The sequence below is a fragment of the Salminus brasiliensis genome, chromosome 21 (genome assembly GCF_030463535.1).
Source record: "Salminus brasiliensis chromosome 21, fSalBra1.hap2, whole genome shotgun sequence".
NCBI lineage: Eukaryota > Metazoa > Chordata > Actinopteri > Characiformes > Bryconidae > Salminus > Salminus brasiliensis.
Window position 1 is genome coordinate 24771056 of NC_132898.1, and position 12282 is coordinate 24783337.

At 40.7% G+C, this 12282-nt stretch overlaps 1 protein-coding gene across 1 annotated transcript in view; it reads left to right on the forward strand.

The window, feature by feature from the left end:
- Window positions 1-1384: 1384 nt before the first annotated feature.
- The window catches only part of camkvb (CaM kinase-like vesicle-associated b), an 87307-nt gene continuing 76409 nt past the window's right edge, over window positions 1385-12282 (forward strand). The window contains exon 1 of the mRNA XM_072666313.1: window positions 1385-1606. The gene's annotated coding sequence lies outside the window, so the exon portion shown is untranslated. The remainder of the gene's footprint in view (window positions 1607-12282) is intronic.

Below are 12282 nucleotides of genomic sequence, written 5' to 3' on the forward strand. Positions count from 1 at the left end.
GTACTGAGTAAACACTGTCCATAATGTACCAGTGTGTACATGGACCAGTGTAAGAGCTGAGGACAAACTATCCAGTTTGAATTAACTAGTATACCAGAATTCTGATCAGGTTTATCCAGTATGAATTAACTAGTATACCAGAATTCTGATCAGGTTTATCCAGGATAAATTTACTAGTGCCCCAGTTATCCATGCACACACTGTCCACGATGTACCATGATGTAACAGTGCATGGACCAGTATGCAGAGCTGAGGACTTACTATCCAGAATGAATTAACTATTATACCAGGATTTTGATCAGGTTTATCCAGGATGAATGAACTATTGAGTATTCCAGTATTCCAAACAAGTTTATCCAGAATGATTTAACTAGTGTACCAGTATTCCGAACCAGTTTAACTGTATTGAGTACACAGTATCCAGGATGAATTAAGTAGTGTACCAGTATTCAGAGCAGTTTTAACAATTGTCTTTTTCTGCAGACCTGCTTTGGTACATGCGATACTAATGCTAACCAGTATGAATTAACTAGTGTGCCAGTATACAGAGCTGTTTTGAGTACTTTACGACTGGTAACCTTACACTAATCTACATGTACTAACTGATACCGGTATTCAGATCAGGTTTAATTGTATTGAGTGCACACTAACCAGTATGATTTAACTAGTGCACTAGTATTCCAAACAGGTTTAACTGTACTGAGTACACACTATCCATAATATACCAGTATGTACATAGACCAGTATGCAGAGCTGAGGACATACTATCCAGTATGAATTAACTAGTGTACTAGTATTTTGATCAGGTTTATCCAGTATGAATTAACTAGTGTACCAGTATTTTGATCAGGTTTATCCAATATGAATTAACTAGTGTACCAGTATTTTGATCAGGTTTAACTGTATTAAGTACACAATATCCTTGATGTACCAGTATGTACATGGACCAGTATGCAGAGCTGAGGACATACTATCCAGTATGAATTAACTAGTGCACTAGTATTCCAAACAGGTTTAACTGTACTGAGTACACACTATCCATAATATACCGGTATGTACATGGACCAGTATGCAGAGCTGAGGACATACTATCCAGTATGAATTAACTAGTGTACTAGTATTTTGATCTGGTTTATCCAGTATGAATTAACTAGTGTACTAGTATTTTGATCTGGTTTATCCAGTATGAATTAACTAGTGTACCAGTACCAAGAATGGCATTACTTCTGTGCTGCGATTTGAACTGAGACCTAGAAGACTGATGGGCTTACACTCTCCGGTGTGAATTAACTCGCGCGCGCCAATCAGAGCGCAGCGTGATCCTTGAGTAGGGGGGAGGCGGAGCTGTGTAAGCAGAAGCGCGTGCTTCTGCGCAGCCTCGCGGACTGTGTTTCATGACTAAAAAAGTAGCCGGAGCATCTCTCTCCCCTCCCTCACTACAGATGGGAGAGCAACAGAGGGATTAGGCTGCGCATCTGCACTGAGATTTCCCGTCTAAACTCCGCGAGCCGCACCACAACCGCGCTGATCCCACCCTTCTGCGCCGGAGCTCTGGGGGGCTTTGGAGGGAAAGTGAAGACTCAACACTCAGCAGACGACTGCAAAAGTAAGTTTGCGCGAGTGGAAGATCAAAGAGAGATGCAGTGCTGTTTTAGAGCATCTTTGCTGGGGAAAGAAAAGTGCACGAGCGTTAGTTTAACTGCAGGTGTTTTACTGCATGCATTCAGTCGATGCACACTTTGCAAACTTGCAGCGGCAACACGTCTGGGTCCATTAGTGCCACTGCGGGATGTTACTGCAAGTCGTACTCTCACTTTTCACTTAGCTCTAGAACCCTCACCTTTAGAACCCTCACCATAGAGGAACCCGTTCTTGTGAAGCCACTGGAGCACTTGTTAGTGATGCAGCCAGGACCTGCAGACCGCAGTCGTGCTTCACAAAACTTATATAATCCACCACAATAGCGCACCAGCTCCGCGCGAGCAGGGGGATCAGGTGAATGGTGCAAATTCGCTGGTTTGGACTGGAACTGCCTCCAAACTGGGCTCGAGGGCGCCAGACTGGAAGTGCTGCAGCATTACGGTGGAGCGAGGACTCGAAAAGAGAGACTTGTTGAAAGCGAAGACGTTAAAGCCTGGCACTAGCCCCGCTGGTGGTGAGGAAACGCTTCACAGATGTCGTGGACACTAGAAATAGGTTGCTTTTGGTGAAGCTCGTGCTGCATTGGCTGCGGTGCGCGCGTGCCAGCGCACGGGAATCAGTCCATACCATAGAGCCGTGCAGATACTGCTGATGTTACAGATATCACTGAACTCGGACAGGAGTGACTGTGTTTGGTGACAGAAGTGGAAAAATAAACATGTATCTGAGTGTAAGTTATATAAATGTAATGGTATATAGTTTTACAGGTAGACACTCTCACTGACCACTGCTTTTATGATTTTTTTATTTTTTGGGGGGGGGGGGGTATTCTAATGTTATAATATTATATAAGATTCCACACCAATTAAAATGATTCCTACACTACACTGTGTATACATGCAGTAATAACACTACACTGTGCAAACAGTAATAACACTACACTGTACATACAGTGATAACACTCCACTGTACATTAATTACACTCCACTGTACATATAGTAATAACTTCACTGTACAAACAGTAATAACAGCACTGTACATTAACAACACTACACTGTACATACATTAATACCACTACACTATACATATAGTAATAACTTCACTGTACAAACAGTAATAACACTACACTATACATATAGTAATAACTTCACTGTACAAACAGTAATAACACTCCACTGTACATTGACACTCCACTGTACATTAATAACACCACACTGTACAAACAGCAATAACACTATGCTGTACAGCAATAATACCACACCATACAAACAGTAATAACACTACACTGTACATTAATTACACTGCACTGTACATACAGTAATAACACAACACTGTACTTACAGTAATAACACTACACTGTACAGTAATAACACCACACCATACAAACAGTAATAACACTACACTGTACATTAATTACACTGCACTGTACATACAGTAATAACACAGCACTTTACTTACAGTAATAACACTACACTGTACAGTAATAACACCACACCATACACACAGTAATAACACTACACTGTACATTAATTACAGTGGACTGTACATATAGTAATAACTTCACTGTACAAACAGTAATAACACAGCACTGTACATTAATAACACTATACTGTACATACATTGATACCACTACACTGTACATACAGTAATAACACTACACTATACATATAGTAATAACTTCACTGTACAAACAGCAATAACGCTACACTGTACATTGACACTCCACTGTACATTAATAACACCACACTGTACAAACAGCAATAACACTACGCTGTACAGTAATAACACTACACTGTACATACAACAATGACACTGCACTGTACATTAATAACTACACTGTACATAAAGTAATCACACTGCACCATACATACAGTAATAACACTTTACTGTACATTAACAATCCGCTGTACATTAATAACACCACACTACATACAGTACTTACACTACACTGTACAATAATGACACTGCACTGTACATTATTAACACTCCACTGTACATACAGTAATACCACTATGCTGTGCATGCAGTAATTAGACAGCACTGTGTACATTAGGACGTTACTGTATAAATAAAGTGAATACACTGTACTGTACACACACTCTCTAGGGAATCAGTACTTTAGTATAACAAAGCCTTTATGTAACAGATCACACCTGGACTTGTTCAGCAGGAGGCCGGGGCTCCGGGGGGGCATCATCATCATCATCAATCATCATCCAGTCCATTACTGATCACATGAATGCAGGGATTACAGAGGTTAATGGGGGAACTTGTGCCTGATTTGTGCCCTTTGACTCCAAGATTGATTTTCTCATACTTCTTCCTTTATTTATTGACTCATTTGTTCATTTGTTTGTTTATTGATTTATTTGTATGTTTATCTTTTAGTTAATCCATTCATGTTTATGTAAATATTTAGTTGTTTGTGTTAGTTTGCCTGTATGTTTATACATATGTGTATGTTTTCTAGGGCCGCCATGATACCTAATATTGTGCAGATCTCCCTCATGGTGCCAAAATAGCTCTGACCCGTTTCCAAAAGGGGGCGCTGTTAGCACTCGAATAGTGCTTGGTGCTTTACATCACTGATATTGCGTGTTCGAACCAAAATTTTTTTACGGAACATCCGATAATGTTTATAGAACAGAAGGGAAGACATTTATATGTTCAAGGAACTTAAAGCAGCATTATATGAGAATTAAGAGTAAAACTACAGGATTTTACACTAATGTGACTAATGTGAGCGTTTCATAGCAGTGGTCTGGCCCGGAGAGGAGCACCAACATGATCCTGAGGCTGCTGTTTAAAGGTAAAAATATTACATAGTGTTGCTTTAAGTGTCTGTCAGCCACTGACCTACTGGCTGGTCTAGTTAAACTAACTAAAATATGAACCCAATAATTGTTCAAATCTTTCACATGTAACAAATGTAGTCATTTTTCACAGCGTAGTGGACGTTTTGTGCTTGTAAGCTACTTGTAAGCTTGATACGATAGCAGTAAATGCAAATAATTATATTGCATTTTTATGATCATAAAATATGCAGCAGCTGATTTTACAGTAGCAGTGTGATGGCAGAGCAGCCACAGTACATTACTATAACATGGCTTGCACAAAACCTCAGTTAACTAGAGGCCTTAAATTTTACATGATGAAAGGGAAGTGATCGGGCATCGTCTGTGAACACCGCCGCCTTCACAGCCGTGCACAATTCACTCTGCCATGCTTTAACACCTCGAAGGCATGCAGTCTCCTAGAATGGGTGTAGATTTTAGGTCAGCTGTGAGCTTTCTGTAATGTTATCTAGAGCCATATGACAGAAGGGGCCTTACACTGGGACCCAGGTGGCCTTAGGAGCTGCCAGTGGGAAAAGATTGTCGGAGTGTGTGCATATACATATAGGTCATTGTAATATACTTCATATGTGTACAACATCCAAAAGCTGCAAATTCCATATAGGATGTAGAGGATATAGAGGTGTTATATTATACTGTAGTATACTGTAGATTATAAGAACTCCCATATTTCCCATACATACTCACACACAGACTGATTAGCCATAACATTAGTACCACTTATGTTAAGTGAAAAACATTGATCATTTTCATCTACAGTGGCATCTGTCAATGGGTGGATATGTTAGGCAGTAAGTGTTCAAGTAACTTAAAGAAGCTTTATGTGAGAATTTTGTGAGGAGAATTTTGCTCCTCCTACAGGTGGGGAGTTTACTCACACTTTTATTCCACTGCAATAAATACAAATTAGGCTTTGAGTGCCCCCTCATGGATAGCTGTTCACATGCATTTGTTGACAAGCTGAGAGATACGGAAGATGTAGCAAAGATGAAGAAGCATGTGGACTAAGGGAATAGAGTAAAACTACAGGATTTTACACTAATAAGACTCAGTGTTACGTAGTGTTATGCAGCTCTGGAGCGAGGTGGATATGTTAGGCAGTAAGTGAACAGTCAGTTCTTGAGGGTGATGATGCGTTAAAAGCAGGCTAAATGGGCAAGCATAAGAATCTAAGACACTTTGACAAGAACCAAACTGTGACGTTCTAGATGACAGAACGTCTCCAAAACATCAGAATGTCTCCAAAACATCAGACAGATCATGTGGGTCCCAGTATACAGTGGTCAGCACCTACCAAAAGTGTTTTGGTGAACCAGCACCTAAGGCTCACTGACAGTCATGGAGGCCCCATGCTGCTTTCATCTTGGTGCCAGGTAAAACGCTCCATTCTAGAGAAACTAGAGTCAGAATTGTTCACAGTTCTGGTGAATGGAACCAGACTTCTGAGGAGTTCAGTGCCTGTTGGAATTCCCCTTCCATCTTGATGGAGATAAGCATATCTCTAACAGTCAGCAGCTACAACAGAATGTGCAGATCAGCTAATTTGCTCTTCTCTCTCGTGGGTTTTGACCCCAGCTTGGCGCATGATAATGTGCGGAAATCGCTTCATGCATGTTGGCATGTGTGGGAATCTGGGCCAGCTCCAGACTGGAAAACGGCTGGACATGTGTCAGTGTGCGGAAATCATCTGATCCCAATATGTGGCCTCGAATCTGCTTTATCTGTCTAAATGCCAGCAGCGTTTAGTAGCGTGACGACTGACGGACGCTGACTTTCTACGACAGCTTTACATATAGAAACCAGCACTGTGCTGCTACTGTGAGTACCTGGTGAGCCTAGTGTCCGTTTTTCACTATATGGCTTTAATACTTTTGATATCACACCAGTTCTGAGTCTGTTAAAGAAGTAGTTTGACAAAATATCAGATAAACATGGTTGATCAATGACTTGGCCAAGGTTTGTTTGGTGACTGATGTGTCCTTCTTTAGTTCGGGAGATGCTAGGTTAGCATTGCTAACAAACACTGGACTTGGACTGTCACCAATTTTGTGTTTTTTTTGTGTAAATAAAACACTGAAAAACGTGCCTGTACTTGTAGCCACAAATGTAACCAGGCCTTGTTTACAAGTTGCTCGATTTTATGTCCTTTAGAAGTAATTGATCCTGATGATTTGATGATCTCTGATATTTCCAAATGTTTGCTTTTTTGCTTAAAGATATTTAAAAAGCTAAGTAAACAAGTAAAAACATTTATTTAAACATACAGTAAAATTGCAATTGACTGCTGCAGTGTTTTAGCTCTGTGGTAATGCATATTTTAGTGTTTCTAGACTAAAGTAAGCCACACCGTGTCCTAAATCATATCAGATGTAGAATTGCGTTTTGAGAAGGCTGAAAGACAACCATTTTTGATATCTCTTAACAGAGATAAGATTGGTGACAGTCAGCATCCAGTGTTTATTAGCAACATTAGCCTAGCATCTCTCGTTCTAAACTTAAAAGCCAATGTCAGATATCAAACATCTCTTGACTGATCGACTGATCACCTGTTTAGCGATCAATCCTGCTCACTTGAGTTTTCACCAAACTACTCCTTTAAATATTGAGTTATATAAGTATACCTTATCACTGAATCCCTTGAAGCTCTTTGTGGCCATAAATCTCAGTGTGGTGCTCTCCTGAGCAACGTTGCAGCGCCCTATCGGTTCCTTCTTCAGTAGATGTTTCAGACGAGTGTTGCTTTCCTAGTCAGTGGGCTTTGGTAATGATAGACTGTCAGCCCCCATCAGTCTGGCAGACTTCATCGTGTGGGCTGCCCTCTGAGCAGCAAGGGCGTCCACTCTTGCTCTCCCGGGATGATGAATTGTGTGTTTTTGCTGCTCGGAATTAACACCCTGAGACAGAGAGCACCGCATGCTGCTTCAGACGCCTATTTCGCCTGCTTGAGGTTTGAATGATGAGGGCAGCCGCGCATGCCGGGTAGGAGTCACTCAGGTGAAGTGAAATCGGGTGCATTCTGGGTAATGTGCCATAGAACGCCTTTGATCGAGGGATTTAACTGAGCCTGGCTCATTAAGAACATGCTGTTTTACTAATGCTGCAGACTTCCGATACTAAACATTCTGGGAACCCCCTGTGAAGTACAAAATTAGCATGAGACCTACATACACTTGCTCTGTGCTGTTGGTGAATGGCAGTATCTTTGAATCAGGCCCAGCTGTGGTCAACTTATAAGTTTTGACCTGCCCGTTCAAATAAAATTAATGTGACCATATAGGTCTTCAGAGAAGGCCTAAAGACTAAAATCCAAATGGAAACTTTACAGAAGAAGGGAAAAACCTGTCAGTAGTAAAAAAGGTTATTCCAGGTCATTTTGGAGCATTTCTATTGGTTCATTCATCATAACAGTTTCATACAATATAAATAACTGCCGGATTAACATTGTGTCAAAAAGTGAAAGACGGCAAAAATGGAGATACAATGTAAAACTGCCAATGTAAAACTGTCCGACCTGTTTTTCCCTCTCTGTGGTAACTTGGCCAACCTGGTATCATTCCTGAAACGTAACCATGCTAGTAAAAGACCGCTCCAGTTGAAACTCCAGTTGGAAAACTGCATGTTGAAGTGATTGGCGACACAGCATTGTGGGAAATGTAGTTCACTAGCTACATTTACGGGAATTAATGTTAGCATGTCGCGACAGCGACAAATTGGTCCTTTTGCGACGCTGCATATTTGATAAGACAAGACAACCATATTTACCATTAGTGTTGGACACAGATGGAATTTTGCTTCTGCTTTTTAACCCATCTGTGCAGTGAACACACACACACACACACACTAGTGACCAAACACACACAGTGAGTGTGAGCACACATGCCCAGAGCGGTGGGCAGCCATTGCTGCAGCACCCAGGGAGCAGTAAGGGTGAAGGGCCTTGCTCAAGGGCACAACAGTGGCAGCTTGCCGAGCCCATGTAACGAACCCACTTCCCCCCAATGTCGTTTACTTGACAGATCGATTTAAGAAATCCAACATCAGCACGGTTAATACTTTTAATCTCACTGTAATCAACCCCTTTTTACCCTTTCACTTAAGAACCCTTCAGTCAGTCTCCAGGCAACACCTACCTGCGCGTCCGTCACCACCCTCCGGATATGTGGTTGCAGTATTACTTTGTGCCACTAAAAACCTGAGGGCGCATGAATACGGTCTTAACTGGTACTTTAGGTCTTTAGTATTATATTATTTCCTATTGCTACTGTGGTGACTGCCAACAATGCTATTGTGCTACCGCTAGCAAACTCAGCATTAGCATTGCTATCACAGCGAAATCCTTGCTATTGCTTGCACACCGGCCTCGCAGAGCATCGCTACCACTGCATAATCAACAGCACCAGCCTTTCCCAGCCTCGCCCAGCATCGCTACCGCAGCATAATAGTCTTTTTTTTTATTTTATCAGATTTTTCACCATTTTTACCCCAATTTGGACGTCCAAATCGCACGCAATGCCCCCCTCACCAATGAGGGCAGACTAGCACACAGCCCCTACAACATGTATGCAGTCAAGCCGCTCATTATTTGAACTGCTGCTGAAGCTACAACATCGGGCAACCAACGCGCCTAGAGGGAATCGCCACATATCCGGCTCCAAAGCACCAGCCTGCAGACGCCAGTGCCGGGCTGTTTTGTCCTGCTGAGAATCGATGCAGTATTGTAACACAAAATATTGTGATTTTTCAATATGTCCGAATTTTCTTACAGCCCTAATTCTCAACACAGCTGCGTTCGAACACTGTGTTCGTTGTGCCAGTATGGAAAGTCAGGTTACCTGGTAGGTATGTCAGTGGTAGTGGGTAAAGTGTCAGGAGGGTTGACCCGGTTGGATAATGATGGGAATTGCCAATGTATGTCAGCTGTTGTGCCTTAGAGCAAGGCACTCAGGCTTCACCTCGAGCCCTAATGGAAGGCAATGTCTTCCTGATGTGCTTTCCACTGGAAAAACGAATCCTCCTGGCAAAGAAGGTGTTTATGCTCATGACTGTATCTCTGCCTGCGTCCGTGAGAAGCCAGCGTTCCTGCATGCTCTCAACTCCAACATTACTCATCCAGCTCAGCGCAAGTCATTTGTTTTCGAGGGCGGCAGTCAATAGGTGCGCGACCACCGGCCCGTCTGTTTACGTCCTCGGTTGTTCCTTGAGAGATAACAACCGAGGTTAATCATCGTCTCCCACTCTTTAGCCTTCTCTCTCAGGGCGTCTATCGATTTGGCAGTACGACAAAAAAGGAAATGGGCTGGGGGGGAGAAAACACCCGCCGAGCTGAAAATGTCACACCATCAGCAAATGTGGTGGAAGCAGCAGCTTTTTGTCTGGCGGAATGATCTTGTTTGCGCTAGCATCATGGGGTTATCACTGCAAATGATGGAGGGAGCTTTTTCCCCCCTTTTAATTTTTTTTGGTTCCATTTGCTAAAAGCATCTTCTGTGAAGCAGCACCTGGATCTGTTGTGCAGGCCTGGTTAACCTGCCCTGAACCCAAAATCTGTTTATTTCAATCGTGCAGATCTGAAATTCTCTGTGCGGTTCTGGAATGTTGTTTGAAATGGAATGTAGTTAGATTTCCTTGTAATATCTGCATGGTTCTAGAATAGTTTCTATTGTGACCTCAGTGAGGTTCTAGAATGGAATTACAAATTGAATGTCATATGGTCTATTGTGACCTCAGTGAGGTTCTAGTATGGAACTACAAATAAAATGCAATCAGCATGATTTTATAATGGAATTACAACTGGAATGTTATCAGAACACTGTGAAATCAGTGAGGTTCTAGAATGGAATTACTAATGGAATCCAATATGGTCTCTTTGTGAGCTTTGTGAGGTTCTAGAATGGAACTACAAATGTAATGTAAAAGTGTCTCCTTTTGACATCAGTAAGGGTCTAGAGTGAAATTACTAATGTGATGTAATATAGTCTCTCTGTAACATCACTGTCTCTATAGAAAGGGGGTACAAACGAAAGGCAGTCAGCATGGTTCTAGAATCACACCTCACATCTGTGTGGTTTTAGTGTATTACAAATTTAATGTAATTGACGTGGTTCTGGAATGCAGTTACAAATGGGATGTAATTAGATCTGTTTGTGACATCAACATAGTTCTAGAATGTAATTAGAAACTGAATATAGTTAGATCTCTTTGTGACATCAGCATGGTTCTAGAATGCAATTACAAACTGAATGTAACTAGATCTATTTGTGACATCAACGTGGTTCTAGAATGCAGTTACAAACCAATGTAATTAGATCTGTTTGTGACATCAGCGTGGTTCTAGAATGCAATTACAAACCGAATGTAATAAGATCTGTTTGTGACATCAGCGTGGTTCTAGAATGCAGTTACAAACCAATGTAATTAGATCTGTTTGTGACATCAACATGGTTCTAGAATGCAATTACAAACCGAATGTAATTAGATATGTTTTTGACATCAGCGTGGTTCTAGAATGCAATTACAAACTGAATATAATTAGATCTGTTTGTGACATCCGCGTGATTCTAGAATGCAGTTACAAACCGAATGTAATTAGATCTGTTTGTGACATCAACATAGTTCTAGAATCCACTTACAAACTGAATGTAATTAGATCTGCTTGTGACATCAACGTGGTTCTAGAATGCAGTTACAAACCGAATGTAATTAGATCTGTTTGTGACATCAACATGGTTCTAGAATGCAATTAGAAACCGAATATAATTAGATCTCATTGTGACATCAACATGGTTTTAGAATGCAATTACAAACCGAATTTAATTAGATCTGTTTGTGACATCAACATGGTTCTAGAATGCATTACAAACCGAATATAATAAGATATGTTTGTGACATCAACATGGTTCTAGAATACAATTACAAACCAAATGTAATTAGATCTGTTTGTGACATCAGCATCTTTCTAGAATGCAATTACAAACTGAATATAATTAGATCTGTTTGTGACATCCGCGTGATTCTAGAATGCAGTTACAAACCGAATGTAATTAGATCTGTTTGTGACATCAACATAGTTCTAGAATCCACTTACAAACTGAATGTAATTAGATCTGCTTGTGACATCAACGTGGTTCTAGAATGCAGTTACAAACCGAATGTAATTAGATCTGTTTGTGACATCAACATGGTTCTAGAATGCAATTAGAAACCGAATATAATTAGATCTCATTGTGACATCAACATGGTTTTAGAATGCAATTACAAACCGAATTTAATTAGATCTGTTTGTGACATCAACATGGTTCTAGAATGCATTACAAACCGAATATAATAAGATATGTTTGTGACATCAACATGGTTCTAGAATGCAATTACAAACCGAATGTAATTAGATCTGTTTGTGACATCAGCATCTTTCTAGAATGCAATTACAAACTGAATATAATTAGATCTGTTCGTTACATCCGCGTGATTCTAGAATGCAGTTACAAACCGAATGTAATTAGATCTGTTTGTGAGATCAACATAGTTCTAGAATGCAATTACAAACTGAATGTAATTAGATCTGCTTATGACATCAACGTGGTTCTAGAATGCAATTACAAACCGAATATGATTAGATCTGTTTGTGACATTAACGTGGTTCTAGAATGCAATTACAAACCGAATGTAACTAGATCTGTTTGTGACATCAACATGGTTCTAGAATGCAGTTACAAACCGAATGTAATTAGATCTGTTTGTGACATCAGCGTGGTTCTAGAATGCAATTACAAACCGAATGTAATTAGAT